At 42.8% G+C, this 13,394-nt stretch overlaps 1 pseudogene; it reads right to left on the bottom strand.

Moving 5' to 3' along the window:
• Positions 1–370: 370 nt before the first annotated feature.
• LOC131755812 (small nuclear ribonucleoprotein E-like) lies at positions 371–9,617 on the bottom strand (annotated as a pseudogene).
• Positions 9,618–13,394: the final 3,777 nt, after the last annotated feature.

Below are 13,394 nucleotides of genomic sequence, written 5' to 3' on the forward strand. Positions count from 1 at the left end.
GGGGTGCTGCTCAACATCTTATAATGCACAGGACAGCCCCAGCCACAAGAAATCATCAGCACCTAAAGTTCCTAATGTTCAAGTTGTAAAACTCTGCCCTAGGGAATAGGTGTGGACAGGATTTGTCCACGGGTGGGCTCGGTCCCTGAGTTCCTGGGTGGGGACTGGCCCCACTGTGGGTTCCTCTAAGTGCCAGAGAGCTAGGTCGCTCTCTCTGGGGCTGTTCAGTTTACTTACAGATGAACCTGCTAGGTGTTCTCCTGGAGGATCAATGCCAGGACACTTCAGTCTATTTTTCTGCCATCCTGGACTGACACCCATCATAGTTCTAAGGGCTTTTATTTTCCTTAAAAAAATTAACACAGACCTACTAGAGCATGGACTTGAGGATCTGGGGAGGGGGAAGGGTAAGCTGTGACGATGTGAGAGAGTGGCAGGGACATATACACACCACCAGATGTAAATTAGATAGCTAGTGGGAAGCTGCAGCAGAGCACAGGGAGATCACCTCTGTGCTTTGTGAGCACCTAGAGGGGTGGGATAGGGAGGGTGGGAGGGAGGGTGACGCAAGAGGGAAGAGATATGGGAACATATGTATATGTATAACTGATTCAGTTTGTTGTAAAGGAGAAACTAACACACTACTGTAAAACAGTTATATCAAATAAAGATGTTTAAAAAAAATTAACAGACTTTACTTCTTGGAGCAGTTTTAGGTTTGCAGAAAATTGAGTAGATAGTGCAGGGTATTTCCACATACCTCTTCTCTCCATGCACAGGCTTCTCATTAACATCCTGCATTAGTGAGGTAACTGTGTTACAGCTGCTGAACCAATATCGACACATTGTTATTCACTAAAGAACGCAGTTTATATGAGAGTTCACTCTTGGTGCTGTACATTCTATGAGTTTTCACAAATGCCCAATGTCATGTATCCACCACTATAGTATCATGCAGAGTTGTTTCATCACCTTAAAAAAACCAGATTTCCACTTATTCATCTCTCTCTCTCCTTCTGAATCCCTGACAACCACCAATCTTTTTACTGACTCCACACCTTTGCCTTTTTCCAGAATGAACAGACACCAATCTTACCTGTCTTCTGCATCCCCATCATCACAGAAGTTGTATATGCAGACCTGGGCCACCTCCCCAAGACACGATGAGCTCTTGTCTTCTCTTAGTTCCTCTCTCTTTCTTTATTGATGACTGTGGATTTTTGTGATCTAATTAATATAGGGAGGGAATGTGTGAATGGTCTGGTATGGTGAAGCTAAGAACTCCCTGGTCCTGGGAGCGGCTCTGACATCCATTAACAGCCACCAGTAAGTGGTGAGTAAAACATGTTAGGAAAAGATAGGCTTAGGGCTCATTCAGTTGTAGATTCAGATCCTGGCTCCCCAACTCAGGAGCCATGGTCTCTTGGAGAAGTGTTGTGTCCTCTGTGGGATGCAGCTGTAACTTCCATAAAACAGGGATCATAGCAGGTGCCTCATAATATTGGGGTACAAATTTAATAAGAAATGTATGAGCACAGGTGCCAACATCCAGTTAAGAGTAGCTATTCTCATCAAGAACTCAAAACCCAGTGCTAGAGACAGTTCCATCTCCAACATGACACATTATAATGATGGTCATGGAAAATATAAAAGCAAGGACTTTTAGACTCACTCAGGAGTTGTTTTGGAAGCAAACAGGAATGAATGACTAAATCTCTGTTGGGAAGAGATGTCCAGGAAGGTTGCACAGAGAAAGTGACATTTAAGTTGAGTCTTAAAGATAAACAGGTGTTTGCTAGTTGGAAAAGGGGAGGAACCAAGATCTGGGTAGAAGGAACAGCTAAGGAATTACAACTGTACTCTGTAGATTATTGGTTCATAACTGGGGGCAACTTTGTCCCCATTGGGACATTGGCAATGTCTGGAGATGTTTTTGGTTGTCACTACTGAGCAGGGAGCTACTAGCCTCCTGGTGGTGAAAAGCAGGGATGCTGTTAAACACCTTACAGTGCACAGGACAACCCCCCATAGCAAAGAATTATCTTGCCCCAAATATTGAGAAATCTTACCCTGGATGTTGAGATCTATGGGAAACTGAGAGCACAGCCCGCATGATCTCGGTCTCACCCATTCAGTCTCTGAGGCTGTTGTTTCAAAGTCGTTGACTCTAACTCATGCCATCCAGGATCTCAGAGTATCAGGACTGAGTGTGGCCATGGGGGCTACCATCCTGGGGACATAAGGCAGGTGCTGACCCAGAAGTGAAGGAAAGAAACAAGTGACTGCAAGGGAGGGAGGCCAAGAAACTCTGGAAACCGATGATGTTTGGGGAATGCAGCCTCCAGGGACAAAAGTGTCTGGTTCCCCCATTTTGTTTTGTTCTCAACCTGTCAGGGCTTGATCTAGGACATGAGCCCATTTAATAGGGTATTCATTACAGTTTCTTATTTTTTAAAGTGTGGTAAAATACACATAAGAGAAAATTTACCATTTTCTCCATTTCATAACATACAATTAATTCAGTGGCAGTAAATACATTCACAATGTTGTGCAACTACCACCTCTTTCTAGTTCCAGAACCGTCTCAGCACCCACAAAGGAAACCTCATATCCATTAACAGTCACTCTCCATTCTCCCCTTATCCCAGCGCATGGCAACCACTGATATGCTTTTTTTTTTTTAAACATCTTTACTGGAGTGTAATTGCTTTACAATGTTGTGTTAGTTGCTGCTGTATAACAAAGTGAATCAGCTATACCTATACATATATCCCCATATCCCCTCCCTCTTGTGTCTCCCTCCCACCCTCCCTATGCCACCCCTCTAGATGATCACAAAGCACCGAGCTGATCTCCCTGTGCTATGCGGCTGCTTCCCACTAGCTAGCTATTTTACATTCAGTAGTGTATATATGTCCATACCACTCTCTCACTTCATCCCAGCTTACCCTTTCCTCCGTGTCCTTAAGTCCATTCTCTACATCTGCATCTTTATTCCTGTCCTGCCCCTATGTTCTTCATAACCCATATATATGTGTTAGCATACGGTATTTGTTTTTCTCTTTCTGACTTACTTCACTCTGTATGACAGTCTCTAGATCCATCCACGTCTCAACAAATGACTCAATTTCGTTCCTTTTAATGGCTGAGTAATATTCCATTGTGTATATGTACCACAATTTCTTTATCCATTCATCTGTCAATGGGCATTTAGGTTGCTTCCATGACCTGGCTATTGTAAAAAGTGCTGCAATGAACATTGGGGTGCATGTGTCTTTGTGAATTATGTTTTTCTCTGGGTATATGCCCAGTAGTGGGATTGCTGGATCATATGGTAAGTCTATTTTTAGTTTTTAAACAACCTCCATACTGTTCTCCATAGTGGCTGTATCAATTTATATTCCCACCAGCAGTGCAAGAGTGTTCCCTTTTCTCTACACCCTCTCCAGCGTTTATTGTTTCTAGATTTTTTGATGACGGCCATTCTGACCAGTGTAGGCTGATATCTCAATGCAGTTTTGATTTGCATTTCTCTAATGATTAATGATGTTGAGCATTCTTTCATGTGTTTGTTGGCAATCTGTATATCTTTTTTGGAGAAATGTCTATTTAGGTCTTCTGCCCATTTTTGGATTGGGTTGTTTTTTTTTTTTTTTTTTTACTATTGAGCTGCATGAGCTGTTTGTATAATTTGGAGATTAATTCCTTGTCAGTCACATCATTTGCAAATGTTTTCCCCCATTCTGAGAGTTGTCTTTTTCTTTTGTTTATGGTTTCCTTTGCTGTGCAAAAGATTTTGTTTAATTAGTTACAATTTATTTATTTTTGTTTTTATTTTCATTACTCTAGGAGATGTATTAAAAAAGATCTTGCTGACCTACTCATGGCAACAATACAGCATGCTGAAGTGTCTCCTCACACTCAGCCAATGCCTTTCTGCTTCCCACCTTTTTGAGGCAGGTTTTCTGTCATTTCATTTTGGGTCCTGGACTGCGTCATTGAGTACGGACCTCTGTACTCGTGTCTTTGTGCACACAGCTGGGACCTAGTGACCTTCTTCCTTATTTGGGTCAGGGTAGCTGAGTCAGGAGCAAGGAATTCCAAAGACGGTATGAACACAGAAAAGAAAACCATCAACAAGACAAAAAGACAACCCTCAGAATGGGAGAAAATATATGCAAACAAAGCAACTGACAAAGGATTAATCTCCAAAATATACAAACAGGTCATGCAGCTCAATATCAAAAACAAACAAAAAAAACCAATCCAAAAATGGGCAGAAGACCTAAACAGACATTTCTCCAAAGAAGATATACAGATTGCTAACAAACACATGAAAGAATGCTCAACATCATTAATCATTAGAGAAATGCAAATCAAAACTACAATGAGATATCATCTCACACCAGTCAGATTGGCCATCATCAAAAACTCTAGAAACAATAAATGCTGGAGAGGGTGTGGAGAAAAGGGAACCCTCTTGCACTGCTGGTGGGAATGTATATTGATACAGCCACTATGGAGAACGGTATGGAGGTTCCTTAAAAGACTACAAATAGAACTACCATACGACCCAGCAATCCCACTACTGGGCATATACCCTGAGAAAACCATAATTCAAAAAGAGTCATGTACCAAAATGTTCATTGCAGCTCTATTTACAATAGCCAGGACACAGAAGCAACCTAAGTGTCCATCGACGGATGAATGGATAAAGAAGATGTGGCACATATATACAATGGAATATTACTCAGCCATCAAAAGAAACGAAATTGAGTTATTTGTAGTGAGGTGGTTGGACCTAGAGTCTGTCATACAGAGTGAAGTAAGTCAGAAAGAGAAAAACAAATACCGTATGCTAACACATATATATGGAATCTAAGAAAAAAATTTTTAAAAAGGTCATGAAGAACCTAGGGGTAAGACAGGAATAAAGACACAGACCTACTAGAGAATGGACTTGAGGATATGGGGAGGGGGAAGGGTAAGCTGTGACAAAGTGAGAGAGTGGCATGGACATATATACACTACCAAATGTAAAATAGATAGCTAGTGGGAAGCGGCCGCATAGCACGGGGAGATCAGTTCAGTGCTTTGTGTCCACCTAGAGGGGTGGGAGGGAGGCACAAGAGGGAGGGGATATGGGGATATATGTATAAATATAGCTGATTCACTTTGTTATGCAGCAGAAACTAACACACCATTGTAAAGCAATTATACTCCAGTAAAGATGTAAAAAAAAAAAGATGGATGAATTACTATTTGGCCATAAAAAAGAAAAAAATCCTGCCATTTGTGACAATATGGACCTTGAGGGCATTATGCTAAGTGAAATAAGTCAGACAGAGAAAAGACAAATACCATTTGATGCCGTTTATACAGTTATATGTGGTATCTAAAAAAACAACAGCAACAAAATGAATTCATAGATACAGAGAACAGATTGGTGTTACCAGAGGCAAGGAGTGAGTGGTAGGGTAAATGGGTGAAAGCGGTCAAAAAGGACAAACTTCAGGTTATAAAATAATTAAGTCAGGAAGTACAATGTACAGCATGATTTGTATAGTTAATAATACTGTGCTGTGTATTTGAAAGTTGTTAAGAGGGATCTTGAAAGTTGTGAAGAGAGATCTTGAAAGTTCTCTTCACAAGAAAAAAAATTGTAACTATGTGTGGCGATGGTTGGGTTTTTTTTTGTTTGTTTTTATTGAAGTAGAGTTGATTTACAATATTGTGTTAATTTCAGGTATGCAGCAAAGTGATTCAGTTATACACATATAGCTATATATCTATATTCTTTTTTTATTCCATTATAGCTTATGGTGATGGTTGTGCACTAGACTTATTGGGGTGATCGTTTGGCAATATATACAAATATGGAATCATTATGTCGTGTACCTGAGTGCTGCCTGGGATAAGTCATTTCACCCCTCTGAGCCCCCGTTTTCTCATATGTAAAATAAAGGTAATAACGCCTAGTGCACAGGGATGTTAGAAAGATTAAATGAGATAATACAGTTCATGAATGACTGGCAAGCAAGATGATTGTAGATGTGAAATGAGGACTCTCCTGGCAGTCCAGTGGCTAAGACTCGGTGCTTCCACTGCCGGAAGCGCAGGTTCCATCCCTGGTCAGGGATCTAAGATCCCATGTGCCGTGTGGCAGGGCCAAAACAATTAAAAATAATTTTTTTAAGTGTGAAATGGATAAACACATTTTACTTAAATGTGTAGAAAACACAATTGGTACCTCGAGCCTGCACTATGATGAGGCCAAAGAAGTTATTTGAGTTTTTTTTTAATCATCAGCTGGTAATAACAACATAAGGGTAACAATATGAAGAAATGTTTTAGAACCACACTCCCAACAAAGAACACCTAAAAAAAACAAACTGCATTGCCTTCTCAACAATTTCTCACTTCGCTGATCATTTCTAGCTGGAGACTTTTTTTTTTTTAGTTTTTAAAGTCATGTTTATTGACGTAGAATTTACATTCAGTAAAACTCTCTCTGAAGTTTGTCAAATGCCATCACCATCATAACCAAAGAGTAGAGCAGTTCTTCAGCCCTGTTGACTTAAAAAATATTCACAACCTAAAAGTTGAGAGTCATGTTTTATTCGGCGGGAATTTTTAGGACTTCAAGCCCGGGAAGCAGCATCTCAAGTAACCCTGAGAGAACTGCTCTGGGGAGGCCAGGGGGAAGCCAGGTTATATAGCAGTTTTGCACAAAGGGCAGGTAGTCTGAACATCGAAAGATTATTGTTAATTAAAGAAAACCAGATACGTCAAGTTAAGGAATTTAGTGCTTTTCTACGTATGGGAAGATACAAGAGTCTGGGCTCACTGAAATCATTACTTTGATATGCACCTCCATTATCTGGGCTCTTCATTGTGGCGCGCGGGCTTCTCTAGTCGCAGAGCACGGGCTCTCTAGATATGGTGCACGGGCTCTACAATGCGCGGGCTCTAGAACGTGCGGGCTCAGTAGTTGCAGCATGTGGGCTTAATTGCCCTGAGGCACGTGGGATCTTAGTTCCCCAACTGGGGATAGACCCACATCCCCTGCATTGGAAGGCGGATTCTTAACTAATGGACCACCAGGGAAGTCCCCTAGAAAAACTATTTTAACTAATGGAATTGAATTCTACAGAAATTCTCTCAGGGGCAGATATATGTTCTTAGATATTTGGCACCTTCTCAAAAGTTTACCCTGCTGCCACCATGAAAGGGACAAAGAAAGCCAAAACCTTTATTCTATAAATATCAATCGTCACATGTTCAAATACACTTTAACTCCTTGAAAAGGTTCTTTCAAGCACCAAAATTCTGTCTTTCAAGCACCAGCCCTGAAGCTTGTCAGCATCTTGAACTAGACTGAACCGAGTCACATGCCATGGCCGAAAAGTTCTAGTTGAAGATACTTTGTTTTGTTTTAATTTTATTGAAGTATAGTTGATTTACAATGCTCTGTTCATTTCTGCTGTACAGCAAAGTCATTCAGTTATAAATATATATTCTTCATATTCTTTTCCATTATGGTTTATCACAGGATATTGAATATAGTTCCCTGTGCTATACAGCTTGCTGTTTATCCATTCTCTATATAATAGTTTGCATCTGCTAACTCCAAACTCCCATTCTAATAGACATTTCTCCAAAGAAGATATACAGATTGCCAACAAACACATGAAAGAATGCTCAACATCACTAATCATTAGAGAAATGCAAAACAAAACTACAGTGAGGGGTCAGAAGGGCCATCATCCAAAAATCTACAAACAATAAATGCTGGAGAGGGTGTGGAGAAAAAGGAACTCTCTTGCACTGTTGGTGGGAATGTAAACTGATACAGCCACTATGGAGAACAGTATGGAGGTTCCTTAAAAAACTACAAATAAAACTACCATATGACCCCGCAATCCCACTACTGGGCATATACCCTGAGAAACACATAATTCAAAAAGAGTCATGTACACAATGTTCATTGCAGCTCTATTTACAATAGCCAGGATGTGGAATCAAACTAAGTGTCCATCAACAGATAAATGGATAAAGAAGATGTGGCACATATATACAATGGAATCTTACTCAGCCATAAAACGAAATGATATTGAGTTATTGTAGTGAGGTGGTTGGACCTAGAGTCTGTCATACAGAGTGAAGTAATTCAGAAAGAGGAAAACGAATATCGTATGCTCTCACATATATATGGAATTTTTTAAAAAAATGGTTCTGAAGAACCTAGGGGCAGGACAGGAATAGAGATGCAGATGTAGAGAATGGACTTGAGGACATGGGGAGGGGGAAGGGTAAGCTGGGATGAAGTGAGAGAGTGGCATGGACTTATATATACTGCCAAATATAAAGTAGCTAGTGAGAGAGGAGTGGGATAGGGAGGGTGGGAGGGAGGGTGATGCAAGAGGGAAGAGATACGGGAACATATGTATATGTATAACTGATTCACTTTGTTGTAAAGGAGAAACTAACACACCATTATAAAACAGTTATACTCAAATAAAGATGTTTAAAATAAAATAAAATAAAATAGCTAGTGAGAAGCAGCCACATAGCACAGGGAAATCAGCTTGGTGTTTTGTGACCACCTAGAGGGGTGGGATAGGGAGGGTGGGAGGGAGATGCAAGAGGGAGGGGATATGGGGATATATGTATATGTATAGCTGATTCACTTTGTTATAAAGCAGAAACTAACACACCATTGTAAAGCAATTATACTGCAATAAAGATGTTTTTTAAAAAAACCCTCCCAATCTATCCCTCCACCATCTTCTTCCCCCTTGGCAACCACCAGTCTGTTCTCTACATCTGTGAGTCTGTTTCTGATAAGTTCATTTGTGTCATATTTTAGATTCCACATATAAGTGATATCATATGGTATTTGTCTTTCTCTTTCTGACTTACTTCACTTAGTATGATCATCTCTACGTCCACCCTTGTTTCTGCAAATGGCATTATTTTATCCTCTTTTATGGCTGCGTAATATTCTCGTTGGACACTTTGGAGCAGAGTAATATTACCTCCTTTGAGCATGATCCACCCCAGGTGTTTTCTTGACTTTGTTTTAGAATGAATCCCTCAGCACCATCTGATATAAAGTTGCTGTACTCATTAAAACCAACGATACAGCCCTCTATCTGCATACTCACTTGCTCATAAAGCTACAGTTGAGGGACTTCCCTGGTAGCACAGTTGCTAAGAATCCACGTGTCAATGCAGGGGACACGGGTTCGAGCCCTGGTCCGGGAAGATCCCACGTGCCGCAGAGCAACTAAGCCCGTGCGCCACAGCTACAGAGCCCGCACTCTAGAGCCCCCGAGCCACAACTACTGAGCCCACATGCCACAGCTACTGAAGCCCACACACCTAGAGCCCGTGCTCCACAACGAAGAGTAGCCCCCTCTCGCTGCAACTAGAGAAACCCCATGCGCAGCAATGAAGACCCAACGCAGCCAAAAATAAATAAATAAAATAAACTTATACTAAAATAAAATAAAATAAAGCCGGACTTGAATCCCAGATCTCTTTTGCAAGTATCTGAAAATGATGGGGTGCTCTGTCACCTTCTGTACTTTTTGGTTCCGACCATGGTACCCCATGGTGGTTGCTCACGATGACTAACCCACCTGAGATATTTTTAAATGATAGATTTAAAGGGAAAAAAAATCAAGGAAATGATAGTACCTTTGGTACACAGACATGGCCTCAGCAGCCAAGCCACTGTTGATGACCCCTCCCCATATTCCTTCAACACACCCATAGCTCACCTGAAGACAGTTGCCATCACATGCCAAAGACTTCTGATACAGAGTGTTCTTGGCCCCGCGTGTGGCAGACCAGAAGCAGCAGGGTGTTAATGCCCAGGGTGTAGCCCTCAATCACTGAGGGTCAAGAGTTAGTGGGCAAATACCCCCAGCCTCCTGACCTTTCAGTTGGATGATTCTAAGATGACTTCAGAGTAGACGTCAGAAGTGTTCAGAAGATCCCTAGTGGAACCAACCCCTGGTTGCCCGCAGCGCTAGCCACTCATGAACGTACCTCCTCTCCCTGTCTCCTTTCCCCACTCTCTCACCAGGCTTCCAGGAACCACCTCCCACAAACTCTTGTTTTGGGGTCTACTTTTGGGGAAACCCAAAGTAAGACATGGACAAAAGGGTAGAGGTGACGTGGGGAATAACTGAAGTTTGTAAACTCTGAGATAGTGCCTGGTGCATAGTAAATACTCAACAGATGCTATTAGTTGTTTTGTTGTTGTTGTTACTTTAAAAAAATTGTGGTAAAGTACACATAACATAAAATTTACCATCTTAATCTTTTTTCAGTGTATAGTTAAGTAGCATTAAGTACATTCACATTATTGTGCAGCCGCCACCATCATCAACCTCCAGAACTCTTTTCATCTCGCAAAATGGGGACTCTGTCCCCACTAAACACTTACTCCCCATGTCCACCCCGCAGCCCCTTGCACCCACCTTTCTACTTTCTTCCGTCTCTGTGAATTTGACTCCTCTAGGGACCTCACATAAGACGAATCATACAATATTTGTCCTCTTTGTGACTGGCTTATTTCATTTAGCATAATGTCCTCAAGTTTCATCCACATTGCATCTTGTGTCAGAATGTCCTTCCTTTTTAGGACTGAACAATATTCCATTGTGTGCATGAACCACATTTTGTTTATCCATTCGTCCACCAATGGCCGTTTGGTTTGCTTCCACCTTTTAGCTATTGTGAATAATGCTGCCATGAACATGGGTGTACAGTGCTGTTACTTTGTATCATTTGCTCCTTAACTCATTCATTCGTCCAAAGTCACAAGATTTCCAATATGCCAGTGTTCATACTGAGGGTAATCTAGGAATCATTTCTATAAATTGATAATTTGGGAGTGTAGAAGGATCTCTCTGAAATATAGACTCCCTAAGACAAAGAAGGCAGATTTTTTTGTTGTCTAAGCTGTTGGTCCTCCCTAAAAGGAGTGGTTCTCAACAAGGAGGATGATTTAGACCACACACCAGGGGGCACTGACAATGTATGGAAACATTTTATGCTGTCATGACTGGGGGTGGGGTGCTAATGGCATCTAGTGAGTAGTGTCCAGGGATTCTGTTCAACATCCTACAGTGCACAGGACAGCCTTATACTATAAAGAATGATGCAGGGCTTCCCTGGTGGCGCAGTGGTTGAGAGTCCGCCTGCCGATGCAGGGGACGCGGGTTCGTGCCCCGGTCCGGGAAGATCCCACATGCCGCGGAGCGGCTGGGCCCGTGAGCCACGGCCGCTGAGCCTGCGCGTCCGGAGCCTGTGCTCCGCAACGGGAGAGGCCACAACAGTGAGAGACCAGCACACCACAAAAAAAAAAAAAAAAAAAAAAAAAGAATGATCCAGCCCAAAATGTCAACAATGCCAAGGTTGAGAAATCAACCTTAAAGAATAACATGCTTCACGTCACGTCATGCCTCACGTCCCACTCTGCACCAGGTCAGAAAGGTGGCAGCAGAGGTGGAATCTAAACAGGTTAAATCCAGGATCCCTGGTGAGATGTCTTGGTGACAGGTAGCGTCATAGAGAGAGCAAATAGCTATCTAGGACTGTAAAGGGTCTGAGACTTTACTTGTAAGCTGACAATTTAACCTGCCAGTTTCACGGATGCTGGCAGAAGATACGAGACTCCAGGGTCAGAGACAAAGGACTTTCCTACTCACAGCACAGCAGGCAGTATGAACTTCATGTTTTTGCTGGTTCCTCCCAAGTGCCACGGGGACAATGCAAGCGCATGTTGGGTTTGCACCACAGCTGAGTAACTATGAGCTCCTGTCTTTTCTAGTGGACTGTGAACAAACCTGCTCTAACTTTATCTCAGAAGGAAGCATTCACTTTGTTACATGGACAGCAAACAAACCTGCCCTCTGCTCCAGAGTAAGAAATTCTATCTTCTGGGGCTGCTTGCTATACAAACATTCTTGAAAAGACAGCCAGAATGAAAGCTGTCCACATCCCTGCTTGTGAGTTGTATGGAAACACCTGGGACTCACAGAGAATCATCTCCCGGTAGTGGTAGCTCTGACACCCAATGGGAAGTGGCTGTCATCTGCAAAGGTAATTTGGGCTGGAGGTCAAGCATATGAGGCTGTTCAGGGCATAGTAGAGTGGCTCAGGGTGTTAACTCTGGAGTCAGACAGCCTGAGTTCAAATCTTGATTTTGCCATTTTCAGCTGTGTGGCCTTGAGCAAGTTTCTTGACCTCTCTGTGCTCGTTTCTCCTGCTGTAAAATGGGAATAATAATAGCCCCATCTCATAGGGTTATTGTGAAAATTAATATATGAGCTTATATATGTGAGGCATTTAGAACAGCACAGGCAGATTGAGGGAAAGTCAGTGTTAAGCATAATTATTATTAATCATTAAGATGATGTCATAAAGCTTGTGGTCATGCCTGTTTTTCAGCATTTGTGGGCAAGGCCTGTAATCCACACAGTTCCCTTGGAGTCTGCCTCAGAGAATTTGGGGAGAACCCGGGACCCTTTGCTCCCTCCTCCCCACACTGGCTCCTTCCCCGGTGATTCTTAATAAACAGGGCAGCAGGGCTGGAGCAGTGGTGGTTTCAGGGTCTAGGGAAATCAGACAGATTCAGGTTCAAATCTTGGCTTTGGCAGAGTACCAGCTGTGTGACCTTGATGAGCAACTTCCCTGCTGAGGGGACTCCAAGTACACACTGCACAAGGTTCTCAGTGAAGGGTCGAGTTCCCCATCCCCGTCCACCCCACGCCCACATACTGCACGTGACCGGCTCAGCACATCTGTTGACGCTCCAGGCCATCTTTAGCCAGTGCCATTTCGATTATCATCCTTGTCATATTATTATTTAGTGAGCAAGACTCCATAGGATGCAAGCTGAGAACATCTTTGCTCTTTTCCTCCAGTACTCAATAAATTCATTCTGGCCCCTCTGTCTCTCTGCATGCCTCAAACTCCAGGAGAGATCTGGGAGGGGGGGGAGAGGCAACCCCCTTACAGTCCTCCTTCAGACCTCACCTCAATTGCCACCTCCTCAGGGAAGGCTTCCCTGACTTCCACCCCAAATTAATCAGGTCCCCCTATACCAAGGGCTTCCTTCTTCCAGCGCCTATTCATGGCGGGGTGCAGGGGTGTCTTTCTCCAGCTGCTGAAGCTGGCGGTGGCCCTATATCAATACCCGCCAGGATCAGCCTTCAACCGACAAGGATGGGAATTGGTAGATAAATACCCCAGCTCCTTCACCCCTCAGGTCCTCAAACTCTGAGGGGCATGCTCTCTGCTGCCCCCCAGAGGTCCCTGGTGGCACTGTGCCCCAGGCTTCCAGAGTGGTAACGCTTCTCACTTCCGCAGCCCCTACC

This window comes from Kogia breviceps, chromosome 4 (genome assembly GCF_026419965.1).
Source record: "Kogia breviceps isolate mKogBre1 chromosome 4, mKogBre1 haplotype 1, whole genome shotgun sequence".
Classification (NCBI taxonomy): domain Eukaryota; kingdom Metazoa; phylum Chordata; class Mammalia; order Artiodactyla; family Physeteridae; genus Kogia; species Kogia breviceps.